Genomic DNA, 13,307 nt, shown 5'->3' on the forward strand with positions numbered 1-13,307 from the left:
TTTTTTTTTTTGCAGTTTTTGGCCAGGGTTGGGTTTGAACCCGCCACCTCCAGCATATGGGGCCAGCGCCCTACTCCTTTGAGCCACAGGTGCCATCCCTTTCTGCTATTCTTGCCTACTATGAATTCTTTAGCTTTCGTCCCCCTCAAGGGGTCTTGAAGGTAACTGTGCTGCTCACTGTGCTGAAGTGAACAGCAAGACCATCTGTAGAAGGTGACCTTAGAGACCAAGAAGAACTCTGGTCTTGTCTAGTGGACTTTCATGATGGTGATGAATTGGGATAATGAAACGAGTTGTCAATTGATGAGTACCAAAGCCAGCTAGGATAATTATGGAAGTCAGAGAAGCTCACAGTAAAGGAAAAGAAGGCTGGAAAGTGAAATGGAAGGAAGAAGAAAGAAGAGAGCCAAAAAGCTCCAAAAAGCTAGATTCAGGGGAGATGTTAGGAGTATAGAGATTGGTTGGTGGCAGCTGCTTTGCCAGTTGGTTAACAAGATACTAAAAGAGAGAAAAATAGAGGAAGTGGCTATGAGATAGGAACATGTTTGCCATTGATCCTGAGAGTAATTCTTTGTTAGCGTTTCTGAAATGACTTTTGTTGAGATTGTGATATTTAATTTTAGTTGTTAGAATTGTATTTATTTGAATAAGATAAAGCTGATACTGAACTACAAGGCAATCTAGCTTCTTTGGTTGAAATAGGGTTCCTTACCTATTAAAAATGTTATCAAAACATTTGGTTTCTTTCCATTAATTTTTTTGTTGTTATGTAAGGAGGTCATTTAGTCTCCAGATCTGGGTCTTCATTCAGCTTGGAAAATTGCCTTTGCCTGTATGAGCATTACTTCTGGTGTGAAATAGCTGTTTTCAGTACTATATGTATATTTCTTGCTAGGTTATCCGCCTTATTTTAGTAATTCAGAACACAACTTCAATCTAGGTTCAAATCCATTCTAGGCTGTGTGATCTCAGGCCTGTTTTAACACATACTCCTATATTGAGTTTTCCTCACAAACAAGTTAGGAACAAAAGCCTCTATTGTTATGAAATGGTTATAAAGGTAAAAGTAAATTACTATATAAATCGTTTTGCTCAGAAAGAGATACCTAGTAAATACTCAGTGAATTAACAGTGATTTTTATAATCTTAATTCTGGATTATTACCTCATAACTGTTTCTCTCTTCATTTTCTAATTTTTACACCCTGGAATCTGCTCCTCGAGGCCCCTGAGATGATTTTCAGTACGGCCCCTTCAGTCTCTCAGGCGCTTGTTACTCATCTGGTGCAGCTGCCTTTGATTTCCGTCTGCCTTACATCCTCAGTTTCCCTTTTGTCTCTGTTGTTTACCACTAACCTCTGTCTCTTCTCTAATGAATTCCACATCTCTTAGATCATATTAATGGCATGAAACCGATGATGCTAAATTTTACAGGCTTCGTGAATGAGATCCTCCCCAGAACACGATGGCCTTTTGTAATTTGAGTGCTATGTTCTCATACTTCTTTCGAGTTACAATTTTTCCTTCAGCTAAATGCACTCCCCCAACCTCGGCTCCACGGTTCACTTGCCCCATTCCTAAGATTATCTGCAGAATGGGTGTTTGCCTAGAAAAATTAAATCATTTTCAAAACATTTTATTGGGCAGCTAGTTGCTGTTAATAAAAACTTTCACTGGGACGTGACAGGGTCAATTGAGGTGAATTTGCATTAGCCTTGGAGCAATCCTGCAGCTTCAGCTAGTTCTTCCCAGGGTTTGGGAAAGTGAGAGTGCTGAGAGCTTGTTGGCATTTGCACCTGCCTTGGGGATTGGGTTTGCCTGGGATTCTCCTTCTAGTAGTACACTTGTCTCTGCCTGGTGTCCTTCCAGGCATTTCTAAACCTTGGGAATTGCATTGGAATTCTTATAAGGTTCACCACCATAGGAGTAGTGATTGTTGGGAAACAATGGGAAATTATGGTCAGACTTAAATAGAAGGCAAAAGCAAAGAAAATTATTAAAAAAGAATATCAACTAAGAGAAATGGAAGGATAGTAAAACAGAATATTTACCATTCATGAATTTGGCTACCAGAGGATTAAATGAGATAAATCCCAGTGGCAATGGTGAGTCCAAGGGTTAACAGCCCCACTCAGGAGTAAATGGGCCCCTTTGGGCCATGGGGTCTGGATTCTGTGCCCTCCCAGGGCCAGGGTTCACAGCAAGGAGTTTTTAAAGGTTCATTTCCTCAGCCAGGGCCGCAGGGTAGAAAGCCCTGAAGTTATCACTCCTGTATATCTTTAGACTTGTTGCAAAGGGCTCCAATTAACTCTGCCTTAGCTTCTGCTGATTTTCCCTCCAGCCCTGTTAACATGCAAAGCTGCAGCCCAGAGAGACAGCCCTGGCATTTCCCCTCAAACAAGGGCTGCTCAGAAAGTGACTTCACAATTTGATTTGAAATTATGTTAAGAATGAATGGATTCAAGAATTTGCACATACACAATTATCTGTTCCTTAAGATGTTTAAATGTGTAAACTTAATTATCAGCATAATTACTATAGCACCTGGCATAATGCTACAAATATAATTGGTGCACAGGAATTATTTTCTTAATTTTATTGTTGCATTACATTGAGTTACATTCCTTCTTTAGGTAGGATAAATAATAATAAATACTGTTTATTATTCACTTTAGGTCATAGCAGATGAAGCAATAATCTTTCAGATGACCCAAATATGCCTAAATTTATCTAGAAAGATGAAAAAGACATTTAATTTATAATGGAGTTGATAATATAGCTTTGCCACTAAAACGAGTTCAGTCCTTATATGCAATGGGATTTAATCTTTTACCCAAAGTGGGTTACATATTGCGAATCTGTCTGTTGTTTTTTCGTCCCTTCCATGGCTACTAGTAAAAATAACTCTCAGTTCTATTACTCGTTGGTCAGAAGGTAATGCCCAGATTGCTTTTAAAACTCAGATTCTTGAGTTCCTCACACAAGATTCTGTATACTTGGGTTAGGGTTTAGAAATCTGCATTTACCTAGTCTCCATTTGGTTATTTTGAAAAAGGCTAGTGAACCTTATGTTGAAAAACACTGTTAGAGAGGACTGGTCAAATGGAAAAGGAATATTTTCACCTGCTAGGCTTAAATGTGTCCCTGTATTCCTGCCTTCTATTCCAATGGCATTAGTTTTGCTACCTTAAAAATGCAAGGGTAAGTAACGAAATAGAGACGGCGTAAGTGAGTGCTCTGACCCTCAAGCACAGTGCTTCTGAAAGTTCCCAGTAGAAAGGGAATGAGAATTACTTGGCTATCTTCATACAATGCAGATTCTGATTCACTAGATCTAGGGACAGAGCGTTAGATTCTGCATTTCTAACCAGCACTGTCCCCACCTCCCAATTCCCAGAAGGAAGGCAAGGAGCACACTTGGAAATGGGAAAGCCATGAAGAAAAATGTAAAGAAACATGTAAAACAATGTTAAATGGATAGCAAAGGATGCTATCCACACCTAAAACTGTAGTCTATCAGCTGGAAAGAATATTTGAATGTTTTAGGATTTCGTAGCCACTAACAAGGAAGCGAAACTCGTCGGGGTGCCTCCAAAGAGAATGAAGGCTCTGGAGCCCTAAAGAACCATTGATTAATGAAGAGTTAGAGGCATACACAAAACCAAATGTACTGTATTTTATGGGCCATATAAGGAGTTGTCAAGGGGACTTTAAATCATAAGTTATTTTTGCCTTATACCTGACTTTGGAACTTGAACTCAGCCATCAATCTACCAATAAGATGCTACTCTTTCCCTATATGTGTGTGTGAGAAGGTGTGTATATGCACGTATACTCTATGTGTAAGCTACATGGAATATATGTTATCAGGCTTACCTGAGAAGTCTGAACAGAGATGACGGTAATTCAATGCCAGGCAATTTTTTTTTTCCTATTCAACTGAGGATTCTTACTGCTCAGTTGTTAAAACTGCCAATAGGTATTCTTTGTACACCTGTGTTATCTCTTCCTTCCTGCAATATAGTCCTGAAGGATAAGTAACATGTTTTATATCTATTTTAAGTCTTGTTCAGTACCTGGCTCAAGGTAGGTGGGTGATCAATATACTTTTATTAAAAGAATGAATGAATAAATAGGTACATAAGCAAATAACTCATACAAAGGTCTCCTCAGAGTTATACTTCTTGAATTTTATGAAATAATGTATAGAACTATCACAATTTAAATATATATTTGAAACCCAACACACATTTTTCCAATGGGGGTAAAAATGTTGGTAGGGTAAACAGACTCTAAAGACAGATTATAAAACTTATACCTCATAATAGAATTCAACTGTTATATATTTTCAATTAAAAATAAAGGAAGGCAGGCTTGATGCCTATAGCTCATCATCTAGGGTGCCAGCCACATATGCTGGAGCTGGCAGGTTTGAATCCAGCGAGGGCCTGCCAAACAACTTAAAAAAAATAGCCGGGTGTTGTGATGGGTGCCTGTAGTCCCAGCTACTTGGGAGACTGAGGTGAGAGAATAGCTTGAACCCAAGTATTTGAGGTTGCTGTGAGCTGTGATGCCACAGCACTCTACCCAGGGCAACATAGTGAGACTCTGTCTCAAAAATAATAATAATAATAATAAATAAATAAATAAAATAAAGGAAGGTAATACTGCAGCAATACTCAATGAAACAGAGCAGAAAATATTAATCTACTTTAAAGAATTATTACTATGTTCCAGGATAGTGCAAGAGCCTACCTTTGCAATCCAGTTTTATATACCACCAAAATAAAGCCTGCTCACTCTCTCCAAAGTATAACATTAAAGTATAACATAAAAATAAAGGTTTTACAAGGAAAAACCACTAGTGACAGCGTTATCATTTTTAATTAGTTCCACTTGAGAAACAGAGACTCTAAAGTAAGAGAGATTAAAACAAGATAAGCTTCTTGTCTCTGTGGGAATAGATGTCCATAGTAATCCAGGGCACAGGTGGGATGTTCCCAGTGCCCAGGACTCAGGCACTTCCTCTTCTTTTGGTGTGTATGTCAGCTGGAGGGACATGGCTTCTGCCCCATGATCCAAGATGGCTGCTCGAGCTTCATTATCCAGTCTGCTTTCTATCCAGTAGGAAGAAGAAATGGTTACAGACAGGTTTACTTTATGTTGCCTCACATTCACTTTAACAACATATTTCGGAAGCTGTTCCTCTACCTCTGGTTATATTATATAATCAGAACATACTTGTATGGCTGTACCCACCTCCAGGGAATGCCGGGCAATGTTGTCCTTTTTCAGAGTGACCATTGCCCAGCTAAAAGTCTTTTTTTTTAACAGAAGACAAAGAGTAGAATATACGATAAGAGACTGGTTAGTGGTCTCTGCCACAAGAGGCAAACATCAGAAGTAAATGAAAAAAAAATTCATTTTGATGGTGTTACTAAAAGATGAATTTTGAGGAAGTCTTTGCCAGTTTTTATAGTATGCCATAAATTAATATTTCAATGTTTGTGGTTTATTGCATTTCTTTAAATGTAAATCTTGAAACAAATTGGTCTGAAAAAATTTGCAAGACAAAAATATGGCCCATGACATAAATAGTAAAAATAGAAATGATGTAATGTTCCTGCTTAGCTAATGCAGAAGACTTTCATTAGGTGATGCAGTGTTGATGAGTTAATAGCTTTGCCCAACTCTCCTGAATACATAATGGGCCCGAACTACTTACACATTGTAAAATCTTCAGAGAGATTTTGATTATTATTCTTTTTTTTTTTTTTTTACAAATTATTCATTTTATTTTATGTAGTAAGAATTTGTAGTGAAGGGTTTGGATTTCTTTTTGGTAATGTGTTGAACCACAGTTATTAATGCTCGTGATATATAAATCTTGCTGTAAAGTAATCGACTACAGACGTGTTCTTATGCATATAATATTCAATGCAAATACTTCAAGGTTATCAATAGAGTTGATAAAGAATAGGAATAGTCAACCCCAACTTTTCCGTTTTCTTTTTGTGATTATTTTATAGTTGCATTATATTTAGAGTGAATCAAAAAAGTTATACATAATAATAAATAAAAGTCCAAAACTGTACCCAGAAATACACACACATACACACCACTCCATGTAGAGTTTCTCATGAATCACTTTTTTTTGTGACGGTGTGTTATAATCATACACACTTGCTCATGTTGGGGAGAAGAATATTTATTTCTGTTTATAGATAGTAAGTTTTAGTACTAAATTTGAATCTTAACGTATTTTAAGGTGCTTTAGGGTGAAGTATTTGCTGTAAAAGGGTGCTATGATTTTTAGTAACATTTCCTCAACACTCCTCTTTTTTTTTTTCCTTCTTGTAGTCCTGGGGCTTAGATCAAATAGAAAGAATAATAATCTCGAAGCCAGAATAATAAGCTCTACTCTCAGCTCTACTGTTTTCTAGCTGTGTGGACGTGAGTACTGCATGCTCCACTCTGCCCCACAGCAGCCCCTCTCACCATGGGTAACACCCCCAGAGGGTTTTGGCAGGGGCCCCAGGACACTGAGGCTGAATTAGGGATGATTTTCCCTTCTCTTTCTTTTCTTTTCCTCCTTTCTCTTTGCTTGACTCCCTGCTTAGGCACCTCTAGTATTTTCTTGGAGAGTTCCAGTAATTTCAGCATCAGCCCTTTAAGTAAGATAAAAAGTTAACACATGTGTATGTCTTCAAACTTACTGCTGAATTGGAATGAAAGGGACAGAGACTCTGCAGTTCTTACCACAAAGGCTTTGAGTTAGAATTTGAGGTTAGCTGTAAACCTGCTCAGAGAGTCTTAACTGGATATTATTTTGAGGTCAGTTGAAAGCACTGTTTGCACCATCTTTTTAAACACTGGGTTTAGGTTCTATATCCTATACAGAAAATAAAGAACAAAGCCTTTCTTTTCCTATTTGTAAGCATCAAAGTCTGCATAATCTTTGACTGGTATGTGATCTTCTGTGGTCCCTATTAGAAGTTTTAAACAAAGTCAGAAAACCCATTTGAAAGAAATGAAATGTAAGGAAAATTAGTTTTAATGTTCCCAAAGGATTGTCTTAAGTTTGAGATAAACCTGTTTACTATTGCACCTTTTGGGTAAAATGAAAACTGAATTTCATATTATAAATATCAGAAATCCTTATTTTTATTGAAGAAATTACCCAAACCACAAAAACCACACACCCCATCTTCCTAGGCTACTAAGAAAAAAATGAGAAACATCCTGGGTGGCTTTCCAGATCTCTATTAGACTGTTAAATTTTCATCCATATTTAACAAACGTCATTATTCAGTTTCATGAGGTCACTGTGTCAAAATGTCTGTGTTAGAACTTAAATTTATTTTCAGAGGTTCATAAGTGGGCAGAAAGCCTGGCACATTGGATTGATTTACTCGCTTTAATCCATCCGCTGGGTTGGTTTGGGATGTATACTTAAAAATTGGAATTTATCAGCACAGCAGCAGAATCCTGAGCCAGAAGTCTCTTTTCTCCTTTCCCTGGCTGGTTTTCTTTTCAAAAGTGGGCTCTTCCATAGCGTCTCCAGGTAGCAGCCGCAGCTCTGCCTGTGTGGCATCCCTGACCAGATGGCCCTCTTAATAAATGTCTTGCTCTTGCCCACCCTCACTTTCTTGATCCAAATGTGAAATGCCAGCAAATAAATAAGAGCATTGTACTCTGATGAGTTCTCTTGAGATGGGAGAAAGCCCTGGGGAGAGGAAGCTAGAAACAGCTTTTCTGTTTACTGTGACTGCTCCTAATTACTGGCCACTAGGAGAAGACACCATTTAGATCCTGTAGAATTTAAAGAGGAAGGAGAGCGAGGGAGAGGGGGAGAGAGAGAGAGAGAGAGAGATTAGAAAATCGCCATATTATCCCAGATGCCTTACTAACAATCCGATATTTCAAACAAAATGTTGGAATCCCTTTGAAATATCGTGGGTGATCTTTGCAAGGAGATGGCTGGCTTTGGACTCGGGGTAGACAATTGCTGTGTGTGGATTTCATCGCCAGACTCCAAGTGCAACGGAAATGAGTGGGTGATGAGAGCAGAGCAGCCAGTTCTTTAATTGAATTAAAAGCTGGGTGACATCAATGCAGACACCTGTCCAATTACAGACAGGCCAAGGTGTTTACCATTGCTGTACAAGCCATTCGAAGATGACAGAAATCTTTCCGCCCACAGATTAACATAATGAAGGAGAACAGATTACAGTGGATGCCGGCCAAACACCTAGGTTGGCAGCTGGGGGTGGGGTGGGGGAGGGAGGAGGAGTCTGCTGAAGTATGTAAATAGAAACAGAGTCCTTTTGGGCTTCTCTGAAAGGTGTTCGGCTTTAAAAAGGATGCCATTTTGCTTTGTGTCTTAGGCTGGGTTTCCAGGCTGAGCATTTATACTTGTCTGCATTTAGTCAGAGGAGTTAATCGTGGAATTTCAACGTCAAAGCAGGCTCCTGTGTTGTTCCCCTGCTCCTCGGCACACAGCGTCCTATTAGAGGCACAAAAGCTTGCACAGCTGGTGTCAGCCCCGCCGTGATTTTCTCTTAGGTCGTCAGGCTGCCTCCAATTATTAGTATTTCTCTTTTGCTCCTTTGAAACTTGAGGTTGGCGTACAGGGAAGAAAGTGTTGGAGATAATAATCTATCAGTCAAAAGAAACAATGTCCCTTACTCGCTGGCTCCCTGGAAGGAGTGGGGTGGGGCGGAGGGCTCTTTTGGCAAGAGCGACATAGCTGAACGGATCTAAGACGATGAAAAGTCTTCATTTCTTAGTCGACCATCAAGTGCTCATGTTTGATTAACCATCCTAAAGCGGCTGGAATGGAGGACGCATAAAGAAATAAAAGAATACACCCCTGCATTCAAGGAATTGCCCACATCAGTCCGAAGAACGCTAAAATTGCCAGCTTCTCCTGGCTGAGCCTGTGCTGGGGAAACACTCAGAGCACGTGGACTGGAGCCCTAGCAGCAGGGCTCTTCAACTTCCTACGGGGATGGGTTTCCTTCCCTTAAATTGAGTCTCTGTCTCTGTTCTTCCAGCCTGGGCTTTCTTCACCCACTGTGGCCCACAGGACCGCAATTCTAAGGGAATCTACTTACTTGACTTCAAACTCCCTTGGCGTGGCGTGTCAGGGCTTCTCAATGTTAAGCATTAATGCAAAATGCATTATCGCTTAGCAGTGAGAGTTATGGTCTGGCTGGTGTCAATGATTTTAATCCGGACACCCACGCTCCTGTGTTTCATGGGATACTAACACTTTTAAGACATCAATACTGCCTACTTTATGCTTATTGAATAGTTTTTCAGCTTGCCCTCTTCCATTATCAAGAGAGACTGGCAGGTTTGCTGACATGGTTGGGACTGTTTTCTTATTTCACAGAGTTTTGGAGCTGAGTAGGAGTTTGAGAGGTCATCTGGCCTGTCTTGGGACAGGGGCACTCTCAGATTGAAAGAAAAAGACTATTCTGTGATGTCTCCCAAACTAGGAAATTCATGTCTAAGCCAATATGAGAATTCTTATGATCAGGGCACACTTCTTAATTATAAATACCCACGAGTGTCACAGAGGGAGATGAACTCATAGTTTCTTATCAGAATTTCTGTAGACACATTTTTCTGTGTAGGATTCTTTTATAAAAGTGTCATACTGTATACTTCTCAGTATTCTCTTCAATACTGAATTGTACTTTCAATGATTATCCTTTTTTAAATTTGTCTTTGAATATAGGTCTCCTGTAATCTTGTGCTGGTAAATCTGTATTTTTTAAATGCCCTTGTCCACTTGGCATATATGCAAACATTCTGCTTTATGCATTAATCTATGTATTACTGTCATTATTAGGGTTCTTCTAGCTTTAATATTTTCTTATATTAGAAGCCTTGTAATAATCAGTTGTATTCCATAATACTATTCCCAGAAGCATATACAAGAAATATTGATAACTGCTTGTAGATGATGATACACTACCATAATAATACTATTTTTTTTTCTGGAGAGCATATAATCTAAGTTGGACCCTGACACATAAAGCAAAGCCATTAGGATAATTGTTCAGTGACTCAAAAGATCTATCTAGGAGGAGCTACCTTACTAAGTCTTGGGGAGAATTGCTCATTCTGTTTCTTTGGGTAATAGCAGCCTTTTTAATCCATTCTGGTCAACTGTTCCTACTGAGAATCAATGGAGATAAACCACAAGTCCCAGACCATAAGATGACTTTGTTATTATTCCGAGTTAGTAAAGACCACTTGGGTGATCAGTCCTTTTCTCTCATCTAGCCCTTAATTGTAACCTGACAAAAGAAAAGAACACACAGAGCCATTACACCACTCTTCTTACTGAGTAGATAATACCAACCTGCATTTAGGAACAATTACTCAGATGGTTTGACAGACTTTGTCTCAACAAGATGAGCAAGGTCCCCACTGGAAATAGGGAAGAAACAGCACTCCAGTCATAGGAAACACAGCACAGTGTTCGAAAGTGGGATTCACAAACTATCTAAACCCTTCCATCTGGACTCCAAAGCTGGCAAGAACCAAAACACCAGCTTTCTTTTTCTTCTTTCCCCCCCTATTTTGCATCTCTCCTTTCTCAGTGTTTATTATTGTTGCCCCTGGCTTGAAAAGGAAAATGTGAGCACACTGATAAATGGTCTGAAAGATGATCTTGTTTTTGTCCACCTCTTTCTACAAGAATCTCAGAATTTTTCCGTGAAATACAAAACAATTTGGTGAACCTCTCTACTAAGCCACAAAGCTAAAGAAAGCAAGTTTGCCAAGAGGAATGTTGTTTGTTTTTTAAGAACCAGTGGGTAGAGAGGATTAGAAACGGTATTTCATTATATACACAAAGTAACTCCTCTAGTGAAGGCAAGAGAGGTTAAATAAAATGCTGAAGATCGTCGAGTGATTGGGAACTCCATATCTGCTTGGACACCATCCTTCTTAAAGTCTCCATTAATATCTTTCCCAGTACACTGATAGAACAGTTACAATGCCAACATTGTACATTGATTAGGAAAGAAATAATGTCTTAGGATAAGGAATTTTATAAGCTGGAGTGCAAGATTGCATCGTAATAAAACTGATTTCATGTTTCTCAATGATAATATTGCCTAGATGTATGACCCATCTTTATGCTAAGCTTTTCCGATCATCAACTTGTTTACAACTACAGTTACTTTATGGACACAGTATTCCTATGCCTCTGCTATAATAAATCATGCCATCTATGGGAGGCTTTTCACATAGGTTAAGTGATGAAAAAAAGGAAGCTAACCTCATATTCCAACATGTTTTTCTTACTCATGTTAGAATTAAAAGTTTTGTTCCCTGGAGAATGATTCATTTCTAGTTAGTGTGGCATTATGCTAACTCAGACATGTGAGTTGTCTGATTTAGAATCCTACAGTAGATTCCAACTTGGAAATAGGAAAGACATGGCAAATGTCAAGGATTTTCTAAGGATAGAATGGCTATAACATAGTTGATGGCGACACCCTAGCTTTGAGCCTTGCATTTTGGGGATCACATTGGAGGCATTAAGAAAACAAAAAATAAAACTTATAACATTGGATAGGATATTGATTCTGGGTTGGGGCGTGTCAGGTCTGAAATATCTTTCAGTGGGCATCCAGGCAGAGCTAGATGGCTTTCCAGAAGAAATGCAGAGCCAGAGCTTGAGGGAGATGAGAATTCTGTAGATTTAAATGTGATCATTGAGAGACGAGGTCTGATTAGCTAGCAAAGGCAAGTGTTCAGGAAAAGAAAGAAACATGAAAACTCAACCTTGTGAAACAAAAGCTATTTTAGGGACTGTGAGAGGAACACATGAGTCAGTTAAAGAAAGAAGGCAGCTCTTAACAACAACTAAAAAATTCAGTGTCACAGAAGGAAGCTGAGGGATGCCAAAGCCCAGTAAATGGAGGAGGAGGAGGAGGACTGAGGAAGGGTTAGTTGATTTGGTATTTAAGAGATCAGTAGTGATCTTTAAAGGATGAAAGTCACCCAGGAGCATATGGAGGCAGACTTTGGTTGCAATAGTAGCAGCGCTTGGATGGACATAGCTATGTACTAGAGCTTGATACTTACACACTCCTGTTAAGTTTTTCACAGTCTAAAACTTGTTTAATCTTAATACTAGTCATTAAAATAAGTACTGTATCATTCCCATCTCACAGATGATGTATCCTTCATGGTACAGACTATTATTGTCTGATTACAGATGAGGAAACTAAGGCACACAGATCTAAACAGCTTGCCCAAGCCCAGGGAGCCAATCAGTAACTGGCATTTGAATCAAATCTGGCCTGAGCCTCTGTGCTCTTTGCCACCATACAACTGTGTGACAAGGCTGTATGGTAATAATGTGAACTTGCTTTTAAGACATTTGGTGGAAGGAGAAATAAGAGAAAATGAACCAGAATGTGGGTCATGGTTGGGGAGATCTAAGAGGAAATGATAATCCCAGTGGCAGGAATAAGAGAAAGCAGAAGGTTATGACACAAGGGGGTTTGAAGAGCCCAATTTGGCATGGGATGGTCACACATGTATGCATGTGAGTTCATTGGCTTGCTGTGGTCTTTGGTCATGAGCAAAGGTAACGTTGTGTAGATGGATATTTCCATGTAGAAGCAAGGCAGGCAGGATTGTGTCCTAGGGACATGCCTGGGGAACTGGTGTAAGGAAGATTTAAGGGCACCACTAAGGAGTCAGAGCAATGGTGAGTGTCAAAGCAAACAATGGCTTATTATCTTTGCTTCATCCTGGTTCTGTGATCTTGAATTTGTGAAATTTTCAATTAGGAGAGAGAATAAGGAAACATGTGCATTAGAATTTGTGTTTGAATGATCCAAGCTTTCACCCATATTGTCACCTAAAAGCAATAATATGTTCTCTAGGCTATTGAAGTTTTAATCTATAAAGGGATACCAGGAGTGGGACCATCTTTTTATCAGAATGATGACAATCTATGTGGTTAGGATTAAAGACTGCTATGAAAAACTTCTTTGGGGAAGAACGGTGGTGAGCACATGCACACATTATATTTTTGATTCTTCTTTAATTCAGAGGATTAACTAAATAAAGAGCTTCTGCCTTGATTATGAATGCCAGTAAGCAAAACGTGTTTTCATTTCTACCGGTACATTTAATTGCTGAACAAATCTCATATATTTACCAGTAAGCCAGGTTAATTCAACACTTCGATATGCAACACTTCCGTTGAAGACAGGTGTCTTAATTAAATAAACTAATAATTTTGCAAGTTTAAGTACAAAAGCATAATTA

At 38.9% G+C, this 13,307-nt stretch overlaps 1 protein-coding gene across 1 annotated transcript in view; it reads left to right on the plus strand.

The window, feature by feature from the left end:
- The window catches only part of USH2A (usherin), a 775,219-nt gene that overhangs the window by 354,484 nt on the left and 407,428 nt on the right, over window positions 1-13,307 (plus strand). The gene's annotated exons all lie outside the window — the stretch shown is intronic.

This window comes from Otolemur garnettii, unplaced genomic scaffold, assembly GCF_000181295.1.
Source record: "Otolemur garnettii isolate 467f Iridium unplaced genomic scaffold, OtoGar3 scaffold00168, whole genome shotgun sequence".
NCBI lineage: Eukaryota > Metazoa > Chordata > Mammalia > Primates > Galagidae > Otolemur > Otolemur garnettii.